The sequence below is a fragment of the Triturus cristatus genome, chromosome 7 (assembly GCF_964204655.1).
Source record: "Triturus cristatus chromosome 7, aTriCri1.1, whole genome shotgun sequence".
In the NCBI taxonomy this organism is placed as follows: Eukaryota; Metazoa; Chordata; class Amphibia; order Caudata; family Salamandridae; genus Triturus; species Triturus cristatus.
In genome coordinates this window covers 1,217,461,791-1,217,484,147 of record NC_140590.1, presented here as the reverse complement: position 1 = coordinate 1,217,484,147, position 22,357 = coordinate 1,217,461,791, and the positions used below count along the sequence as shown (strand labels likewise).

The 22,357-nt window shown below is 43.8% G+C and overlaps 1 protein-coding gene across 1 annotated transcript in view; it reads right to left on the bottom strand.

Annotated features, from left to right (window-relative positions):
• Positions 1-16,744, bottom strand: part of LOC146811651 (uncharacterized) — a 187,173-nt gene extending 170,429 nt beyond the window's left edge. Inside the window, exon 1 of the mRNA XM_085618622.1 lies at positions 16,656-16,744. The gene's annotated coding sequence lies outside the window, so the exon portion shown is untranslated. The remainder of the gene's footprint in view (positions 1-16,655) is intronic.
• Positions 16,745-22,357: the final 5,613 nt, after the last annotated feature.

Sequence of the window (22,357 nt, the reverse complement as noted above, 5' to 3'; positions counted from 1 at the left end):
GACTGAAGAAGCATTGTTGATTGATAGCAGACGCTAGTTTTGTTGGGCAACCCAAGTCTAATAATGTTTGCCATAGAAGCTCGCTGCTAACAGTATCAAAAGCTATTTTTTAATCTATAAAAGTTAGGCTTAATTTTGACTTTTTGATTTTGGTATGCTTGAAGACGATGTTAAGTAGCTGCACTGCTTGATCAATTGTTCCCTGGCCCTTCTGGAAACCTGCCTGTGATACGCTGATGATGCCCTTGTCACTTAGTCAGTGGTGGCTCCTCCTCTTAGGCCGAGGGGCGTCACCCCACTGCTCGTTGAGCAGTGGAAAATAAAAATAAAATGATAATAACAAGAAGGTATTATCATTTTATTTTTCTTTGTGGGACTCCAGCCAGGTCAGAAGAGACGGGGCTAGGCTCAGAGGGAGCAGGAGTGGTTTGCACTCCCTGCCTAAGTGTTCATGACGACGTGGTCAGCTCTCTGAGGCCATCCAGACAGTCATGCGCCCTTGGCATGTTCTCCACCGGGCTGTTTTGCACAGCCCACTGGAGAACATGCCCAGCCTCCCAGGTACTACCTGAGCAGCCAAACATGCCACCCAGATCAATCAGGGGGGGGGGGGGCTTACGGTGTTTAGGAGAATGGAGGAGAGACGTACGGTGGCAGTTGCGGCAGTGATAAAGAAGGTAAGTTGTTTTTTTTTTAATACCTCTCTCCCTCCCCACCCCAACACCTAGTATACAGAAGCTTAGCCTATATTTTCCCCACTACGTAGAGTAGGGAGATTGTTTGATAATTATTAGGGTCGTCCTGAGGTCCCATCTTGTGTATGGGGACAATTATTGCAGATATCCATGATGCTAAACCCTCTCCTGAAACCATATCGCATTATAAACTGTGGTTTAAAATAGGTACTCATGAAGAAAGCTCAAATCTGTACCTGTCCATTGGGATCTGGTCGACACCTGGGGCCTTGTTTTATTTCTGGCTAAGAATCGCTAACTGAACTTTGCTTAGTTGTTAATTTGCTTTCTGGTGTGCCCAGTGGTATAACGCCTTGGGTCTCCTCAGTGAAACATTTTTTATTTATTTGTCATTCATTCCACTGAGTTATTCCCCTGCTGCACTGGTTTCTTTGATTTGAAAGACTATACAATGATTGAAAAATAGTTGAAGCATGAGGCAGGTTTAATAGTACTCTCCAAATGTCTTGGGATACCTTGTGATCCCCACTTTTCTAGCTCCCAGAAGTGCCTAGTGTTTTTACTTATGACGGTATCTATGAGAGTCTGACAGGCCTTTGCTTATACTTGACTTTTTATATTTAACAAGACACTTAGGGCCAGATGTATCACAGGGTTTTGCCCATTCTGTGTCTATGGGGAAATGTGTTGCTACATATGGCCCTTATACTTTTACCTTAGTTCTTTTATATTGTTTTCTCCGTCAGAAGTGTCATGCTGTGCTTTCAATGCCAATGAAAGAGTAGATTTCAACTTGATGCACTCCTGGTCAAACCATTCTATATATATAGGGCGTTGAAATTACTGGCATTACTACAATCCGGACCAATTGTCAGCCTTCTTGCCTCTGAGTCAGATTGATTAGGGCTTCAAATCTAGGAACAATCTTTGGTTCATTGAAATCTCTTAATTCCTGGGATTAATTGAGTACTTTTGGCCCAAAGTATAGGACTCTGTCAAGGCCCATGTTTGGCCTCTTATGCCATTTAATGGACTTACTGTTTGTTGGTATTTGCAGTGCGCTTTTATGCAACTCCGGGGCAAACGTAATGTTTGGTTTTGTTCTAGTTGGCACATTTAAGCATCAGTGGATCATGATCACTCTCATATCTTTGCTCGACTACAAAGTCGTCAACCAGCTGCCATGAGTCCAAATTAATAAAAATATAATCCATCAAGCTAGTATGCCCGCCTGAGCAAAACATGTGCTGAGTTAGTGACTCCAAAGGCATAAAACCATTTGAGTGGAGGTTATTTTTGTGCACAAGGCTCATAAGAAAATCTGCTCTCCTTGAGCGATGACTTAACAAGGTTCATGGATAGGTTGGCCTATGGATATCATTATTATGGAATACATCTAGATTGGTTATGGTGTCATCTGATTTGGTGTTAACGTCTCAGCAGCTCATTCATGAGGGTTAGCTCCCAAAAGGTGCCAGAAATTACCAACATTTGGAAGTTCTTTTTAATTTGGGAGAACACTTGGGCGACTGTATCCAGACGGGTAGATACAAAGATGGTGAGACCACCTCTCAGTCTCCCTTTAGATTCTTTTGTTGCTTTGGTACGCAGTAAATCCATCCACAACAGTCTCATCCAGACCCCAGGTCTCATAGAAGCAACACATAGCATTTGATTGCACAAATGTTACCCAGTCTGAGTCATCTCATTTTGATTTCAGGCCAGCTATGTTCCAGCTAAGGACTTTCAGCTTAGTACCCATATTTTTAAAGTGTTGAACATATTATTAAAGTATTTCCCTTTATAAAAATGTCACAACTGGCTGGACAGTTACACCTTCATCTCAACTCTGGGAATTGTGATGCCCTTACAACCAATCAGAATTAGTCCATGGGTAAAGGCTATTCTGATTTGTTGATGGTCATTGAACCTGAAAAGCTGAATGTTAGACCTAGCAATCCTTGGTGTGATTTCCCCAGTCTTTTTGCCTCTACCTCCTGTAGTTCTGACTGTATGCTGAACTTCGTTTTTGCTGGTTTTTGTACTCTGGGCACTTTACCACCACTAGTTAGTGCTAAAGTGCAAGTGCTCCCTGTGTAAATTGTAATTATGATTGGTTGTCCGTGATTGGCAAATTTGATTTACCAGTAAGTCCCTAGTAAAGAGCACTGTGTGTGCCCTGGGCCTGCAAATCAAATGCTACTAGTGGGCCTGTAGCACTGATTGTGCCATTCACACGAGTAGCCTTGTAACCATGTCTCAGGGCTGCCACTGCAGGGTGTGCCAGTGCAGTTTTAAACTGCCATTCCGACATGGCAAGTGCAACCACTTGGCAGGCCCAACCCTTCCCTCTTACTACATGGAAGGCACCCCTAAGGCAGGTCCAAGGTAGCCCCATGGGCAGGGTGCAGTGTATGTAAAAGGCAAGACATGTACTGGTGTGTTTTACATGTCCAGATAGTGAAATACTGCTAATTATATTTTTCACTATTGCAAGGACTATCTAGCCCATAGGTTATCATTGGAGCTGCATTGTAACATCTTACAAGTGTTACTTTCAATTGGGGAGGGATGTAGATTTGGAGATTGGGCTCCCTGAACTCAGAATTACAAAATACATCTTTTAGTGAAGTTGGTTTTTAAATTGTTAGTTTGAAAATGCCACTTTTAGAAAGGGGAACATGTTTTGCTTTCACATTCTGTGTCTCTGCCTACCTGTGGAATCAATGTCTGGTTTAAACTAACAGGGGCAGTTTGTGCATTCACTCTAGATAGTCACACTAAAGGAGCTGAGTTGTGCCCTGCACATCCTGATGGTTCATCACTAGGTTGATGGGCCTTCCTTATTTAGAATGATGGGAGGAGTTGTCACTGACACCTGACTAGGGCTGTGCCTCTCCTCTCACAATTCTGTCTCCACCCCCTGTAGTGCGACTGGTGCCAGGCAGGGAAAGGCAGGATATTGTGTACAACAAAGACTTTCTTTTGAAGTATGCCTACATCAGAGGCCAAAAGGGGTATAAGTATTGGACTAGTAACCCCATATTTTTAAAACATTTCTGGAACTGATGACGAGCTGTCAGGAGGAGTACTGCCCCTTTGCTGTGTTGCGTTCCTGGGTTGGCCTGCAGTTGCTACTTCTGTCTGTGAGCAGTCAAATGACTGGACTTTACTTTCTTGAATCTTATTTTCCAAGTTTTCCAAGGCTTGTCTTGCTTGCCTCCTGTTGGAAGTCTCATGGCCCTTAAAGACTTCATCTGCTGCCCCCCTGAACTCCTGTGCTTGGAGTTCTGACCTGCCAAGTGGTGCCAACTCCAGTTCTGGGCCTTTGGAATTGGTTTGGTTGCTTCAAAAGCTTAAAAAAATCCATGCACCATCCCTTCAGCACCATTTTCCCTACTGAAAGCTTGCCGTGCATTTGAAAAAAACAACATATTGCACCGGTGCGGCTGAAACATCTACTCATTGCCTGTTCACAGCTGGAGGATCCGCTACAGCCCAAGTCCAGAGCAACGAGTTTCCGGCGTCTGAGAACCCTGCTCCGACTTTAGTGCAGGCCCTGCTATGCAGCTGAAGGAATCTACGCATCACCTCTCAGCACCTGTGGAAATCGATGCAGTGCCTGGATTTTCCACGTATTGCACCTGTGCACCAAGTTTCCACTGCATCACCCGCGGTGAGGAGCCACCTCTGGAAATCAACGCATCGCTTCTCCTCACAGTAAGGAACCAACACAACACTTCTCCTGCATGCAGCAGAACTGGTGCCTCTATTTCCCCGGGATTCAAGAATTGATGTATCGCTTTTGTTTTCTGAAGCTTCCCTCATTTGTGGCCGTTTTCATCTTGGATTTTGGCGCATCAAAGGGACTTTGTGCTGAAATCAACGCATCTATAGAGTTCTATGGACAAACTTGCTTAAACCTTTAAAAGTCATATCTTGAGTTGTGTATGTTGGATTCTTGTCTTTTTAGTCTTGTTTTGTTAAGATAAAGATTAGATATTTTTCTAAACTGACGTGGTGTCCATTTGTAGTGTTTTCATTGTCTTACTGTGTGTTGTATGTATGAATGCTTTACTCATTGCCTCTGAGATAAGCTGGACTGCTCGTGCCAAGCTAACAATGGGGTGAGCCGAGGTTACCTTGGGTGTGTAATTCTCTTCCTTTGACTAGAATAAGGGTCCCTACTTGGACAGGGTTCAAGTCACTGCCAACTAGAGACCCCCATTTATAAAACTGGACCATTCTGTGCCTTCTTAGACTACTTTCAAGTACAGAAAGGTGCAGGTTTTCCCACAATGGAGGGTGGGACCAGCACAAAACTATGTAGCTCACAGTTGTCTTAACAGACAGCAGGGCTCACTCCTCCATTTTCTATGTAGATAATAAATATTATACCAGAAATAGCAGCTCTGGCCAGGAATCCACATCTCCCATCTATGAATTCAGAAAAGCGAGTTCCTTCCGCCCCTATTTACGATCCGGCCAGGAGGCATAGAAACACTCCTCTGGGTGGAGTCAATGCCAGTGTCAGGGGGCTATAATGGCTTTTTATTTATTGGTGACTATGCTGTACATGGCATGCACTGAGGCTTACATGGTGAAACACGTATAGAGCACTGATTCAGTCGGAACACAGCGGATTGTTGAAAAGCAGATGAGGTCAAAATGAACAGAAGTAGCAGCATATATTGGTCTGTGAGAAGATTAGGTAGTTAATTATGTATACAATGCAAGGTATCTTTCTTGATGCCTGGCACTCTGGTAATGGGGAAAGGTTTGATTTTGGAGTCTAAGTGCTTCTCATGGAGGGCTGGTTCACCGACGCACGGTTTCAGAAAGCCATGGATAACTTGGAAGCACAACATAAGTTTGTGGATTGTTGTGGCCTTCATATATAGGGTTTGAGATAGCTTATGAGCAATGTGGTTGTAGTTGGATCTTGATTGCTTTGGTTTAGAAAGGCCTGTGTGTAAACAAGTTGATCATAAGGGAGGCGTGGTGTGTGATCAGCGGGGGGCTCTGTCAGCTCCCATGCGCAACACTCTTTGACAGTGCGGACTAGACTGCATCATACAAGATTTGTAGAGAAGAGGGAGGATGAGTTAATGTGCTGTGTTTGCGAATGGTTTGTTCATGAGTTTCAACCTCAATTGCAAATGTTTTTTTATTTGCCTCTTATTTGGAGGTGGATTATGGACATGAGAAAGAATATCATATAGTGTTCAGTTCAGGTTTTGGTGATGTAACCTGGACAGAAGGTGTGGATGTTTCAGTGGAAGATGCATATTAGACAATTACCTTTAATCATTAAATGGGGAATCAGAAATATAGAGTTTTGGAATGTGACTATGCTATGGAATTTAGAGGTGGATTGATTGGCTGCAGTGTTTACCTAGGTTTTGAAACTGCATAGCACTAGGAATATGTCTATCGAAAGGGTACATGTGCTGAGAAGATTCACAATAGATTTGAGGAGACTTAGTGGCCGTAAACAAGTGTTGGTACAAGAGTATTTTTGGGAGGCAGTTAAAGCTGATGGTAATATTCACGATGAGTAATTCTGCATATGCCATGTCATTGGGATTATGAAAATTGAAATGGCTTTCATGAGAGTGACAGTAATTACATTTGCTTTGGTGGAGGTTCCATTCAGCATTTAAATGCAGTAGTGGAGAACACTAAATTGGCAATGTGAAATTGGATTCTGGAAATCAAGCTGAGCTGGCACTGTCAGCAGGGGGACATTGCATGAACTATGGCTGAAGGCTAAATTCTGTGTGGAACACCCACTGACAATGGTCGATTTGTGTGCCCAACTGCTGGGTGAGGTCGCCCCTTTCTCTAATGTATTGTTTTCATGGTGAAATGTTCATTGATGCTCTGCTTTCTTGGCCCTAGTGACTCGCTCTAAGTTATATTAATGGGCAATAATAAACCATCACTTAGAGAATAGCTTACTGTTACTGTAACTTTGAAATAGACTGAAGAGCTTAATTCACAATAATTTATTTCCAAAGAACCTGCAACAAAAACTTTGTATTACAGCATGAAAATGTGGCAGCACGCAAGTAATGGTAGTGTTTTTTCTAACAAGTCTGTGTGGATCAACATCTGAGGAAATCAACAGGATTGCAGCAGAGTTTGACCAACAGGATGTAAGTAAATTCGTGAATTGAGAGGGTCACATGAATTGGACACATTTTTAATTGAATGCTATTCTATGCTGTGCTATGCAATGCTTTGTTAGCACATGTACACTGAAGCTTCATTGTGCCGTAGAAAACAATATGACAACTGTATAAGAAATCAAAAGAAATCACGCAGATGAAGGGTAGTTTGGGGCTGTGGTGTAGATTTTGTTTTCTTGTTATAATTTCTAATTTCACATACATAGACACTGAAAAAAAACAAAGGTTAAAGGGACGTTATAGTAATTTAGCAGTTATATTTAGTGAGCTAACTATAACTCGTACCCCTACAATGCACTGCTTATGACCTCACATATTACATCACTCATGACATGGTCAGTGACATCACTCAGGACATCACTGATGACATCTCAAATGACATCACTGTTGACATCATCCAATGACTGTGAGTGTTTTTTAAATGTTTATGAGTGTTAAATATGTTTACCAATGTATATTGGTGAATCAGTGAGTGTATGAGTGCCTGTATGGATCATTCAGTGAGTGCGTGGCTGACTGCATAAGTGAGTGAATAGGTGTCTCAGTGAATGTATGGGTGAATAACTGGTTGTGTGACTGTCTGTATCAGTCTGTCAGTTGGTGTCCAAGTTGTATGGGTGTGTTAGTGGATTCGTGAGCAGCTGTATGGGTTATTGATTGGTTGACTAAGTAGCTGTATGGGTGTGTGAGTGTCTGTGTGGGTGGGTGAGGGGTGTGTGATCATCTGTGTGGATGAATGAGTGGGTGAATCAATGGCTGTATGGGTAAGGGAAAGTGTGTGTGATGGGCTGTATGGGTGAGTGTGTGAGTATGGCTTTGTGGGTGAGTGAGTAGATGTGTCTGTGGTATATGGGTGAGTAACTGGGTATGTGGAAGGCAGGATAGGAGAGTGATGGGGTATATGAGAGACTGTATGGGTGAGTGAGTGAATTGGAGAGTGGCTGCATGGGTGAGAGTGTGCTTCTTTCAGTGACTGTATAGGTGAGTGAGTATGTGTTAGTACTCTGTATGAATAAGTAAGTGGGTGTGCCTCTAACTCTATGGGTCAGTAGGTGGCTGTGTGATTGACTGTATGGGTGAGTAGGTGTGTGAGTAGCTCTGACTAACTCAGTGAGTGAATGGCTGTATGAGTGGATATATCAGTGGCTGTATTAGTGAGTGAGTGGGTGAATACGTGGCTCCATGGGTGAGTGAGTGGATGTGTGTGTTAATCTATGAATCAGTGAGTGGCTGTGTAAGTACTGGCATGGGTGTGGTAATGGGTTTGAGAATGGTAGTGTGGGTGTATGAATGGGTATATGGAGGTATGAGTGGGTGTGTTGGAGATTCTGTGTATGATCCATCAGTGATGTCATTTGAGATGTCATCAGTGATGTCACTGACCATGTCATGAGTGATGCAATATGTGAGGTCATAAGCAGTGCATTGCGGGGCGCAAGTTATAGTTAGCTCACTAACTATAATGGCTGAATTTCACTGGTTTTGTTACAAGTGAAACTTGAGCCTAACTATGATGACCCTGTAACCTTTGTTTTTTTTGCAGTGAATTTTGTACGTTTTTTTAATTCCATTTCATAACTATAACGTTCCTGTAACCTTTGGTTTTTTCAGTGAATTTCCAAGATTTTTTAAATGCTAATTCCTGACTATAATGTCCCTGTAACCTTTGGTTTTGGCTTTTTTAAGTAGTAGTCACTTGTGGCAAGTGGTGAAGAAAGGGGGCGGGACCTCCGACTAGCTCTCAGGAATCCCACTGTGTAGGACTTACAGGAGGGCTTCTTGGCCCCAAGGTCCCTTAGGAGTAAAGTGGACTTCATCCCCCAGCTATTATTCTGCAGGAACCGTGTTCGCAGAGTGGTGGAGAAAGGGGGCGTGGCCTCCAAAGACCTCTTAGCAATCCTGCTGTGAGGGACTTAGTAAAGGTAACAAGAGGGGTATTTGGCTCCCAATTTTGGGTGACATTTTCGGTCCCAGGGACCCCATCTCCTGAGCCTGCCCCTTATTTTTTTTTTAAAGGGAGGGGGCCACTGGGTTTTGGGCTTATTTCTCCATCCCCCGGGACCTGGCCTGTAGTGTGGGTGCCCTGGTCCCACTCAAGGCACCCACTTTTTAAACATCAGGGACTGCGGGGGGAGCCTGAAGTCCCCCACGGTCCCTGCCGGCTCCCCGCATCCTGCAGGAGCCAGCATTAATTTTACACATAGGGAGCTGCTTACATACAGCTCCTTGTTTGCAAAAGCAATGTTGCTCCTCTTCTAGTAAGCAAGAGCATGTTCTGCTCTTGCTTGCAGGAAGTGGAGCAGAGTTTGCTATGGCTTGGTGGGAGCAGTGCTCCCACAAGCCCTAGCAAACATCAATGTTTCAAGGGAGGGCAGCCCAGGACATTGCAGGAGCTGGCCCCTGGGGGTGGTGGTCCCTGGGGCTATCTTTGGCTCCAGGAGGGGGGCCGTGCACCCCCTCCTTTGTTTGTGGTTGCCCCGGGGGGTGGTCCCCTGGGCTGCGGGGGTGGCTGCTTGGCCACCCTCATTTTTTTATTGAAAAGCGGCAGAAGGTGATGGTCCCCAGGGCTGAGAGGGATCCAAGAGGCCTCCCATTTATTAAAGAAATAAGCCTTGGGGAGGTGGTAGTCCCCGGGGCTGTGGGGGGGCCACATGACCCCTGCATTCAATGTATGTAAAGCTCCAGGGAGGTGGGGGTCTCCAGGGCCTGGCGGGGTCTGTACGGCCCTCCCCCCTAAGGACAATTAAAGCCCAAAGATGTGGTTGCCCAGGGGGCTGTGTGGGTTTCTGCATGGCCCCAGCATTTTTTTCTTGAAAAGCGCTGGGTAGGTGGCAGTTCTCGGGGCTCGAGGGGTCCAAGAGGCCCCCCATTTATTAAAGAAATAAGCCCTGGAGAGGTGGTGGTCCCTGGGGCATGGGGGTGCTGTGCGGACCCCCCCCCCATAATACAATTGAAAAACTCCGGGAGGTGGTGGTCCCTGGGGTTTAATTAAACCCTAGGAGGGGGGTCCCATTTACCTCCCTCCTATATTTTTAGCACAGCAGCCCCTATAAATCCATCCGCAAATTCTCCGTAGTCAAAGAATAATCCAGGACACCCAAGGCTGCTTCAAAAATTTTATTGGCAAGATCTGCTCAAACACCGACGCATTTCGCCTTTCAGCTTTATCACAGTATGAATAGCCTTGGGTGTCCTGGATTATTCTTTGACTACAGAGAATTTGCGGATGGAAATATATATAAATATATATATATATGTATATATATAGAAACAGTCCTTCTCTGCTCTTCACTCAGCAGAAATGAAGGTACGGACCTCTCGCCTCCAGGAGTCGGATGACAAAATCCCACAACAACAAGGAGTGGGTGAAGCAGGTGGTTTAATTCCCCAAAATTGTCAGTAAATCACAGGACCAGTGTCCTCCATGACGCGTTTCGCTCCACGCAGGGAGCTTGATCACATGATGCGTCTCCGTGTGATGACGATATAAATAGAGACATTGAACACCAAAATGCAGCGATATAGAAAACAGACTAAAAAAATCAAAACATTGAGTCTCCTAATGTCCGAAAACCCGGTAATACTGGTATTGACATCCGGTGCAAAGAACGTAAATACAAAAAACAAATCGCACTGACAGTAAAGCATAAATATTATCGAAATTACAAGTAGGTAACAAACGGGCGGTAGTCAAATGAATACATAGTGCATCTATACCGCCTCTAAAGTTACCTATAATGTAAATGAGGAGAACTGTCTAAAGAATGGAGGACAAGTGTCCATACATAACAACCCCACAATACTGTCATCTTAAATAAATGTATAAAAGGAGAATATCAGTAAAGTGCAAAATGCGGACATTTGATAATGAGACAGAAGAAAAAAGTAAACTGCATAGAGTGATAGCTGAATACGAAAGTACCTGAGGAGATTCTAACACATCAAAATATTTAGTCTGGCAATGCAAGTGTCTCACTCAAATGCAGATATACTAGTATACTGAACTTGTCACTAATAAAAAATCCAAAATCTAAAATCTAAAAAGACATGAGATAAAACTAGTGACAAGAAATAGACCAAACAGAAACGGCAAACAACCATGATAATTAAATTGGCAGTATGTATGAAAAATTATAAAAATGTCGTACGTCATAAATAGCTAGAATCTCCTATTATAAAAATGCATGGAAAAAATAGTCACACTCTATACACGAAATTACCCCGATAATAAATAGTCTGTAAAAATCTAAAACCTAAAGTGCTGTGAAAAAACAGTGCAAAATAGTGCTCTATAATAACCATAAAAACAATAGCAGCAAGTCAAGAAGATCTAATGGGAGGAGATTGCAGGTAGATACAGCTTATGTGTGTAACTCTCTTATTGATAATGTACAGAAAAATGATAAAAATGATAAAAACATGGTAAATCAATCATAGAAAATTGTGCAGATCTTCATTAATGTTCAGGCCATTGGGGACTCTTGTGTCGAGAGCTAGAATAAAATGAGACTCCCGTTGTCTCAGTAGCTTATCTCGATTGCCACCCCGTCCGGGGTTTGCAACTGACCCAATGACAGTATACTCCAAATCCTTTAATTTATTATCATGAATGGATTTGAAGTGCCTAGCAACCGGATAGTTGTGGTCTGAATTGACAATTGCTCTCACGTGTTGAAGAATACGCTTATGCACAGGAAGTTTGGTACTACCAATATATTCCAAATCGCATGTGCACTTAAGTTTGTAAATAGCATATTCTGTGCGACAAGATAAATGCCCTTGGATAGCTATCTCTTTATCACTAAAAGCTGTTTTGTAGTGTGTGCTATTAGTAGCAAAAGTGCAAGCACGGCAAGAGTTACATTTGAAAAATCCTGTCCTAGTTAACCAAGTGCCCTTAGTAGTAACCGCAGGCATGGGTCTCACAAGAGAATCCCTCATCGAAGAAGCCTTTCTGAAGGTAATGGACGGTAGGTTAGGAAGGATGGGGCCAAGAATGTTATCAGTTAAGACGATAGGCCATTCTGAATAAATGATCTTGCGGATGGCATTTTCTTGAGAACAAAATGTTGTAATCAAACGTATCGACTATACCTCAGGCTCTGAAATTTTGATTACATTTTTGGTGCTAGGCTGAAGTAAATTAACTCTTGGTACACTATTTGCCTTATTGAGGGCGTATTTTGATAAATTATCATTCATGCTGCCCTGTGCAGAAATGATGGGGCGACCAGGGACAGGAGTCATTTTCTTATGGACCTTTGGTAAAAAATATAGCATAGGAGTGACTGGTTGGTCAATGTTCAAAAAGTTAATCTCTTCTTTAGATATTAGACCCATTCTCTTCCAGTGAAAGATTTTTTTGCGTGTTGTCTCTTCCGCAGATCTCATTTCAAATTTGGCCGTATGTCTGTAACAGGAGGTGTCAGAGAGATGTCGATCAGCCTCTGCCAAATAATCAGTTCGGGACCATAACACTGTGTTGCCTCCCTTGTCTGACTTATTGATGATGAGATTGTGATTTCTCTGCAGTTTGGAAATCAAAGTGTGGTATTGTCTGTTACGGTAATCATTCTTTCGAGATTGAAAAGGTACTGTCCTGTTTAAAGCTTTAAGCTCTATAATCACGCGGTCACTGAAGACATCAACTGCGTCTTTTGGCATAAGGGGAAGAAAAGTGGAGGTTGGACGAAAAGGACTGAGAGCTGTCTTATTGTGGCCAACATTTTGAATAGCCATAGATGGATCCCCATCTTCAGCATCACATGCCAAGTCGAATAGTGTCTGTAAATTGGGAATGTCTTTGACCTGTAATGACCCCCCCCCCATAATACAATTGAAAAACCCCGGGTGGTGGTTGTCCCTGGGGTTTAATTAAACCCTAGGAGGGGGATCCCATTTACCTCCCTCCTATATTTTTAGCACAGCAGCCCCTATAAATCCATCCGCAAATTCTCTGTAGTCAAAGAATAATCCTGGACACCCAAGGCTGCTCCAAAAATTTTATTGGCAAGATCTGCTCAAAAACCGACGCATTTCACCTTTCAGCTTTATCACAGTATGAATAGCCTTGGGTGTCCTGGATTATTCTTTGACTTCAGAGAATTTGTGGATGGAAATATATATAAATATATATATATGTATATATATATATTATATATATATATATATATATATATATATATATATATATATATATATATATATATATATATATATATATATATATATATATATATATATATATATATATATATATATATATATATATTAAAAAAGTATATGAATTTAGCATGGTACATTAGAAACCCTATTTGGCAAAACACTTGTTGGTCGGTTTCCTCATACCTAATTGTTAAATCATTTTACACATGTACATAAACTGTGGTTCGTTGATGCACTGATATACCATACCATTAACCTATGTAGATCCGAACTCCCACACAGTATATATAACATTACTGAAGCATATTGGTGTTTTTCATCTATGACCTATTGTTTTTCATTTTCACAGTCTTTGAATTCGTGCTAATTGTATCTTGCTTAAATTGTCGCAGTTATATTTTTCTTTACACTGTTAAGACATACCTGATATTTCTTTTATGTCTGGGGTGAGAGTTGCTGTGACAACCAAGGTGCTTTGTGCCTCGCATTTGTAAATAAAAGTAAACACTATAGAGGGACCAGATGTAGTGAACAAGGCGGTTTCACCCGCCGAAACGCGTCTGGGCTTTCTCCTTTTGATATAAACATTTCTCTTTGATGCATCGTCCCACGGTGTCAGCGCCTGTCTTTGCATGCCTTAAATTCAGGATTGGTATAATATATATATATATATATTCACTGAAAAAACCATAGGTTTCACACATGTTATAGTTAGCGGAAATTTTACTGATAAAAAACCAATGAAATTCCCCCGTTATAGTTAGTGCAGGCAACTATAACTCACGCGACCGCAATCCTCTGCTGATGCTAATACTGTATTTAGACACTTATTTGCCCATGTCTTCTTCCATACATTTTTTAGCTATACATATATTACAAATATTTTTTTTTCATAAAGACACATATGTCATCAGCAGAAGATTGCGGTCGCGTGAGTTATAGTTGCCTGCACTAACTATAACGGGGGAATTTCATTGGTTTTTTATCAGTAAAATTTCCGCTAACTATAACATGTGTGAAACCTATGGTTTTTTCAGTGAATTTGCAAGGTTTTTTAAATGCTAATTCCTAACTATAACGTGTGTGAAACCTATGGTTTTTTCTGTGAATTTGTACGGTTTTTTAAATGCTAAGTTACTTTACGCCATTCGTGGCGTGCGCGCCCACTTAACGCAGTTCGTTCCGTGCGCGCACGGTGCGCTTCGCGCACCGTGCGCGCACAGTGAGCACGCGGTGCGCTTCGCGCACCGCGCGCCCACTTTACGCAGTTAGTGCCGTGCACGCACGGTGGGCACGCGGTGCGCTACGCGCACCGCGTGCCCACGTTACGCTAGATGGGCCGTGTACGCACGATGCGCTTCTTGGAGTTTATATATTTGGAGTTATAAGTTAAAGAGTGCAAAGAAAAAAGCAGCGTCCCAAAACATGCTTTACCACCAATGCATTTTCTATAGACTTTTACTGAGACGTACCAACGAATATAGCATGTTACATCTCATGCTATCACAACGCGTACTTTTACAAGGCGGTCGTTACAACAACCGCGTTGTTAGTACGCAATACCAGTACATCGCAAGTCATTACAACGACTTGCTGTAGGGGGCGCACTGGACTTAGGAATAGTATTATTTACTATTCCTTCTCCAGTTTGCCCAACAGTAGGGAAGGTGTTGGATTTTATATCCAATACCTTGACGCCCCCTACAGCAAGTTGTTCTAGTGACTTGCGATGTAAATGTATTGCTTTCCAACAACTCGGTCATTGTAACAACCATGTTGTAATGATACTTTGTTGTAAAAACAGCATTGTAAACGCTGTTTCCCGTACCAACAAATGGCTGAACTGATTTACATAAAATTTGGTAGGAATGTAGATTGTGGAGTGGAACGGCTCTTTTTTGCTATTTAATCTGAATTGGGTCAGTAGCTATTAAGGTATATGGGACACAAATGTGGTGATATATTGGGCTGTGGTATACCATGGTACCTTCATGGTAAAACGTGGTACATGACAATGACAAAACACAATATTATTAGTTAAACTGAGCCCTTGAAAAATAAAAAGGCAGCCATATTGTTTAAACCACACTTTAACTTTGTTCGTTTCAATGTGAAATCTACATTATTACTCTTCTTATAATGTATAGGAAGACAGGAAGCCCTTTAGCAAACTCTGTAGATTTACCGAAAAGTAGTTTTATTAATCTTTATATTTTTTATAAAGTTTACTGAGTACCACGGTTCCCTCTCTGCCAAGAAAGTATGGCAGAACAAAAGAAATGTGAAAAAATATATATATGAAAGCGCCACTGCACTTTGCGTCACTCTATTCTGCACCACTCTACTGTGCACCACTCTACTCTACGCCTCTGTACTGTACATCTCTGCACTGGGCACCACTGCACTGTACTCTGCACCACTCTACACCATTCTACTCTACTGCAATTATATCTACTCTGTGCCACTCTACTCTACAGCACGCCACTCTGCACCACTGCACTGCATGCAACTGCACTCTACTCTCCACATCTGCACTCTATGCCACTCCACTCTACTCTGCACTCTATGCCACTGCACAGTATACCACTGCATTCTACGAAACTCTACTCTCCTTGACACCACTCTACTTTACGCCACTACACTCTACAACACTGTACTCTACTGTACAGCGTTGCACTCTATGCCACTCTACTCTATGCTGCACCACTTTGTGCCACTCCCCTCCATGCCACTTCAATCTTCTCTGCACCACTGCACTCTGTGCCTTTGCACTGTATGCCATGCATTCTATGGCACTCTACTCTACTCTAAACTACTCCACACTACTGCACTCTATGCCACTGCTTCTACATATTTGCACTCTGGACCACTCTACTCTGCACCACCCTACTTTATGCCTACGCCATTGTACTTTACGCCATTGCACTCCACTCCACAACATTGCACAGTGGCGTAGCTAGAGCATTTGCCGCCCGGGGCGCCCCTGAATTCGCTGCCCAAGGGTGGGGGTGCTGGCGATTCCTGTCTTTGCCGCCCACGATGGCGGCCGCAGGTAAGAGCGGGGGAAGCCCGCCGGCCCCAAAACTCGTGCCCCGCATGCTACGCCACTGACAATGCATCATTTTATGCCAATCCACTCTATGCCACAACACGGTACACCACAACGCTCTATGCCACAGCACTCTATGAGACAATACTCTACTCCACAAATTATGAAAAAAGCACCATGCTACTATTAAAATGCCAATTGATCATGCAAATTTAAAAAAAACCTAATTCTATCAGTCTGAGTACATGGATCCCTCACTACCAGTTAAAAAGGGCACGTTAAAGATCGATCTTAAAATCAGTGGTGATTTACATGTAAAATGATGATCATTTAAGTATATTTTTGAGTTCTCGAACAATAAAATGACAAAGGTCTGTGAGAGGCTCTGAGACAGGTAACCTTGGGTGAATCAGAAACATCATTATAGGAGTCACATAGTCAAAGCCCCCCTCCTCCCCACTTACCAATGCACGTCATCGGAAGCTTCAAATCAAATGTACCAGGAATGAGGTTAGTTGCCCTGCAGTATATATAATACACAAATAGTAAACTCACTTTCCTATTTAGAGTTCGAGCCACTATTCACAAAGAGGTGGTGAAAAGTCCACTTTCCGGTCCACGCGTCGCATGCCCTTCCATCCAGCCTGGAGAAGGAAGTTCTCCCCCTAGATAATTGCAAGAGGTAGTCAGTCGGGGATCATCAAAGCCTCCTAGTACTGGGACACTCCCAGCATCCTTTGGAGCCTCGTGAAAGGGAGGCCTCCCATTACCCACGCAGGCCGAACATGGCGTCCCTGCCCCTTAACAACTCTCCGGAGACCCGGGCCTCACAATGTCGTCTGCAATGAATGGGCAGAGATGGGAGGCACAGAGGCCGGCACCCGGTATCAGTTTCAGTCAGTGAAGTAATAAACAGGAAGAAGGAGATTCATTCATTAAAAAGCATTGTTGCGTTCCATCAAAAAAAAATTATTTTAAATATATTATGCCACCAACTTGTGGTTTAAAAATACCACAAGTATAAAAAGCTGAGTCTACCTCTGTGTCCCTTTGCTGATATATAATCATTCAGCTCACGATGCACTAGGTGCCAGATACGTGCTATGTAGCGACCACATTGTTTTTAATTGTTCATCTTATTAAACCCATGAGTATTTCCAAAAGCGATTCTGTAACATACACAATTACACAAAAATATGCCTTGTTTAAATAAAAAGACTGGTAACAACTACATTATTCTGCTTGTTTTGTAGGAACTGAGGTGTACCACTTTTCGGCAAACTTGTCTTTGTATTCAAAGGTTCAAATCACAAAAATCTGCTGCTGGAAACTTCCCGGTCCACAAAATTAGTGTCAGTGGGCATTCACGTCTCAGATTTATTCCTGAGGAAATCCACCAGTTTTGTGAATTGTTCATTAAAGTAAATTTTAAAGGGATACTCCTTGTCTATTTTATAAATAGTAAAAAAATAAAAAAAGACATTTATGCGTTTTTACGAATGGTGCTGGTCCTTTGCAAACCTGTAAAATTACTCGTCTGCAGAGCAGGGATAAGTCCTTTTCAGGGTAAAAACGAAAGGGGGCCACTGCATATTTCATGGGGGGTACGGAAACAAATTTTTCTCTGGGCAGAAATGTTTGCCTTTGGATAACACACGGTAAAAAATGTGGTAAAGAATATTTCTGGGATCCGGGCAATTCACGGCAATGTGCATGGTGGACATTGAGCATGATTAGAACTAACCACATTAATTACTGCTAAACTTTATCACTCAAAGTTGAGTTATCACTTGTCACAATCCTCACTGCCTAAACAGGAACCTCATCCTTGAAAATCTTATTGCCCTATTATTGAACACATGCTGCTAACAAAAAGTAAAAAATACATAGAAACACCAGAAAGACTTCCAGGGTGGTCTGCTGTGCATTACCCAATTGTTTGATACCTCAAAAGACTTCCCCTTGAAGCCCCAGAGAACGAGAGCCGTATCACAAAATGTGATGGCGAATGAACATCGAGACACCTCTGTGGAAAACTTTAGAGAAATCGCCCAGTCAGTTCTTCCAAAGAAGACAAAGAACTTCCAGGGTCCATACATGCCTTAATAACTGCCCATAAGAGTGGAAAACCCCCCAAATCCTTAAGAAATCACCCTCAGAGAAAATCTAGCACAGTAAAGGAGTCACAGAAGGCTTTGAATCTCTGTTCACGGTGTAATTCAGAAAATGGCAAGAAATATCCAGCCGAGAAAGCACAGTAGCAGTACAATAGCTTACAGGAATGCAGGAAAAGCCGGCCTACCTAGTGTCTGCATTGCTAGTCCGTAAACCTCTATGGGGCATATTATCAAGGACGGCGTTAAAAATTATCGCCGGTTTAGCGGCAGAAAACTGCCGCTAAACCGGCGATAATAATGGGCTTGATAATATGCTCTATGGAATTCCCATAGAAGCCCATGTTCTGGTGTGAACATGGGCTTCTATGGGAATTCCATAGAGCATATTATCAAGCCCATTATCGCCGGTTTAGCGGCAGTTTTCTACCGCTAAACCGGCGATGATGTTAACGCTGTCCTTGATAATATGCCCCCAAGGGGCATATCAGCAACACCCGGCGATAATTATCGCTCAGCGCTCTTAGCGTGAGGATAATTATCGCCGGGTAACGTGGATTTTTATCGCTGAGATAACGTGCTATTAGCAACGCTTATCTCCTCAGCGATAAAAATCCTCACGCTAACTGCCTAACGTGAGATTATCGCTGGAAACCCAGCGATAATCTCACGCTATGTGGCGTTAGCTTGTTGATAGGGACTCACAGACTTAGCCATGATATCCACCTTCCATAGGATATCATGGCTAAGTCAGTCCTGAAGCAGGCGTAAGGAAAGTAGCGATAACAGGGGTTATCGCTACTTTTCCTGCCGCTATGCTTCATAGCGTGGGGCTTGATGATAGGAGAAATGTCGCTTAGCGACATTTCTCCTGTCATGCCAGGTCAGGAACGCCCACTTTGCATCTCATTAGAGATGCAAAGCTGGGCGTTAGGAATCCCCATGCTAAAGCAAGGTTTCACGCGTTAGCGTGGACTTGCTAATTAGGCGATAAAATTATCGCCGCTTTTCGGCCGAAAACGGCTGCAAAAGCGGCGATAATTTTTTAGCGCCCGCTTGTAAATATGCCCCTAAATTCGTAGTCAGAGGTGAACAAAACAGAGAGACGCCCCCAACATTCCGGGACAGAGAGGGAGCTGGGTAATCCCTGAAGCCACTTCAGCAGAGCACGAGGCAAGTGACACAGCAGCAGAAACTATGATCTCCAGGGCCTAATGGGAGCAACAGAAGAACATGACTCATTTTACCAAATGTCTAAATTTTCTTTCACCTTGAATGTAAAAGAATGGTGGATATCTAGAGTTTAGAGCCAGAGATGCTGAGCAATTTACCGCCAATCCTACAAAATGTCCTATTTACAGTAATCGATGTTGCATCACTATAAAAGTCTAGCTCTCATGTGCAATTTATAACTGGAAAACGGCGTTTTTAATATCTGGGTCCTCTACCTTGAAATGCCTTCCAAATGAATTTCAAAACCTTGGATTGAACCTGATGCTTATACGGGAGTAAGCCAAGAACTATGGGGCATATTCTCAAGAACGTGTGATAACCATCGCAAAACTTACTTAACGCAACCTCCAACATCGCAGTCCATCGCGGGAAATTTACGCTGTGTTAACCAAGTATTCACAACACAGTGGCACCATGCGATAGTCCCCAGATAACACGTCAAATGAACGTGATAAAATCAACGCCACGCCGCAAAAATGCCAAACACGAACACCAAAAAAGTTGCGATGAGGCCAAGCGCGTTATATAAAGCAGCGAAAACCAGCAACAGGCCTGCAATTCACAAGCGTTTGGTGGGAAAATGCACCATAAAAGCAGACCAAACAAACGGGGAGATGACAACATACGAGCACAACCCCACAGCTGTGACGCAGAACAAATGTCCTTTGTCCAAATCAGATAGTCAGTTCCCCACAAACAGCCACAATGTACATTGACATGCATTCAGTATGTAAACTGCGCCAATGCGGAAACAAACACGGAACACACTGTGAAACCGCATCTCCTCTTCACATAGCAGAGGGACAAACAACACCCCCTGCACACTAACGTGCCATGTCCATGACCATGACCATACAATAATGAAAGCAAGGACCAATGTAGGGGCAGTGACTCCCCCCCACGTACATGTCACCCATGTCACGGGACTTGAGTCACAGGATGCATCCCTGCATCATGGCGGCACATATCATAGCCCAAAAGAAGCCCTGTTGTCACTTGTAGGCCACAAATGACAGTCAAAATGGAATGAATTGGGACACATGTGAAACGCGGAAGAGTGGGATACCGTAACAACTGTGACACACAGAGCTGGCAGTTCGAATACGTGACACCCTAAACAGCCTCACTGCACAGAGGTGACATACCCACCATCCATTAACAAATCCCAAAATTTCCAGCACAACATGTCGCACCCACACTTGTCTGAGTGAAGTGCCTCTACAGATGAGTGACATGCATCCAGGGAATGTGTTTCGGAATGCATTTATTAGCACATGCTTTGCCTGTGGTCAGTCATCTTACTGTGCCATTACTGCTAAGGACCCTCACCATGTAACGTCAACCAGAGAAGAAATTGTCAATGATGTAGTCCCTACGGGCAATTCCTACTGCGGCTGCAGTGGGGTGTGGTCCACCTGCCTCATCTTCATCATCATCGTCCGGTGCATCTGGCACTCGCATCCATGGGGCTCTGTGGGGTAAACATATGTTGTGCAGCACACAACATGCAACAATCATCTTGCACACCAGGCCTGGGCTGTACAGGAGCTTTCCACCTGTGACATCCAGGCACCTGAAATGTGACTTAAACATGCCAAAAAAGGCCGGAGTCAGCAAGGGCCCACAGACACGTTTGGTGGGAGTCCTATGCACAAACTTGGTGGCACCACATCGGAGGGAGTATACTGACATGAACTCAGCCTTAAATCATGTACTCTGCCATGGTGTAATCAAGACTCAGTTCCAAATGTGTGTCCTACTTGTTCGCTGTGTATGCCGGTGGAGTACTTCAATGAGAAAGGAGCTCCGCGGGCCTGTGTCACGGAGGCCGTGAAGGTCTGAGGAGTCTGTCAAGGTCATGGCCCTCGGGCTTGGAGCTTGCACCGGCACGTGATGGGCCCTCTTTGACACACGCCGGTGTCAGCAGGTGAGCAGTGATGCCTGGATGCGCAGGGGCGGCCATGATGGCTTCGGGGACCAGCGGCACAGGGTGCAGCAGGCGTACAGTATCCCAGGCAACACCGATCACGGCGTAGGCCTCGTGGCAGGGTGAGAGGCGCCACCCTGTCAGGGACATTGGGCATTCCGGAGGAGCACCACGCCAGGGCTACATGCTTTTCATTCACAACCATACGCTGACCTGGCATACGCCGGGCCAGCCCATTCCTCTCACGCTTACAGGGGGGATGTAACAAGCTGCATTTCCTTGATCTCCCCCACTGGCTGGGGTGACCTGGTTGCGTCCACTGTCCACTACACCAAACACCAGAGGTGTATGTCGATATGGATATGTGTGTGGTCTGCATACTGCAGTCTGTCCAACACATCCATGCCACACTTGGCATTGTGCGCAGTCCCATTTATCGGTCACATTGCCTCCTTCGCACATGTCTGGTTCCCGCCTCTTCCCACATTCTGCTAATGTGTGGCTGAGGTGCCATGCCATTCATGGCTCATGAACATGGCTAGGCCGGGTTCCCATGGTAGGTTGTGCTGTCGTGTCTGGTGGGTCGGCATGTTGTTTGGCATGTTTTATGTGGGTTTGTAACGTGTGCATTGCCAGAGTTGTGAGTTGTATGATTGTGAAGTTGAGGTGTGTGGTGTGTTCAGTTGGTACTTACCAGCGAGCAGGGCAATTCCGCAGGTGCCATCCTGGAAGCGCTGGTTGATGATGAACTGTTGGAAGATGAAGGAATCATGCACACTGCCTGGGTAGTTGGCGACAACATTGGTGAAGAATCCCCGGTGGTCCACTATTGCCTGCACATTGATGGAATGCGTGTGCTTTCTGTTGCGGTAATTGTGTGCAGTGTCGGCAGGGGGCACAAGTAGGACATGTGTGCAGTCTTTTGCCCCCAACACGTGCGGGAATACAGCTATGGCGTAGAAGCCTTGCTTGGTCTCCAGATG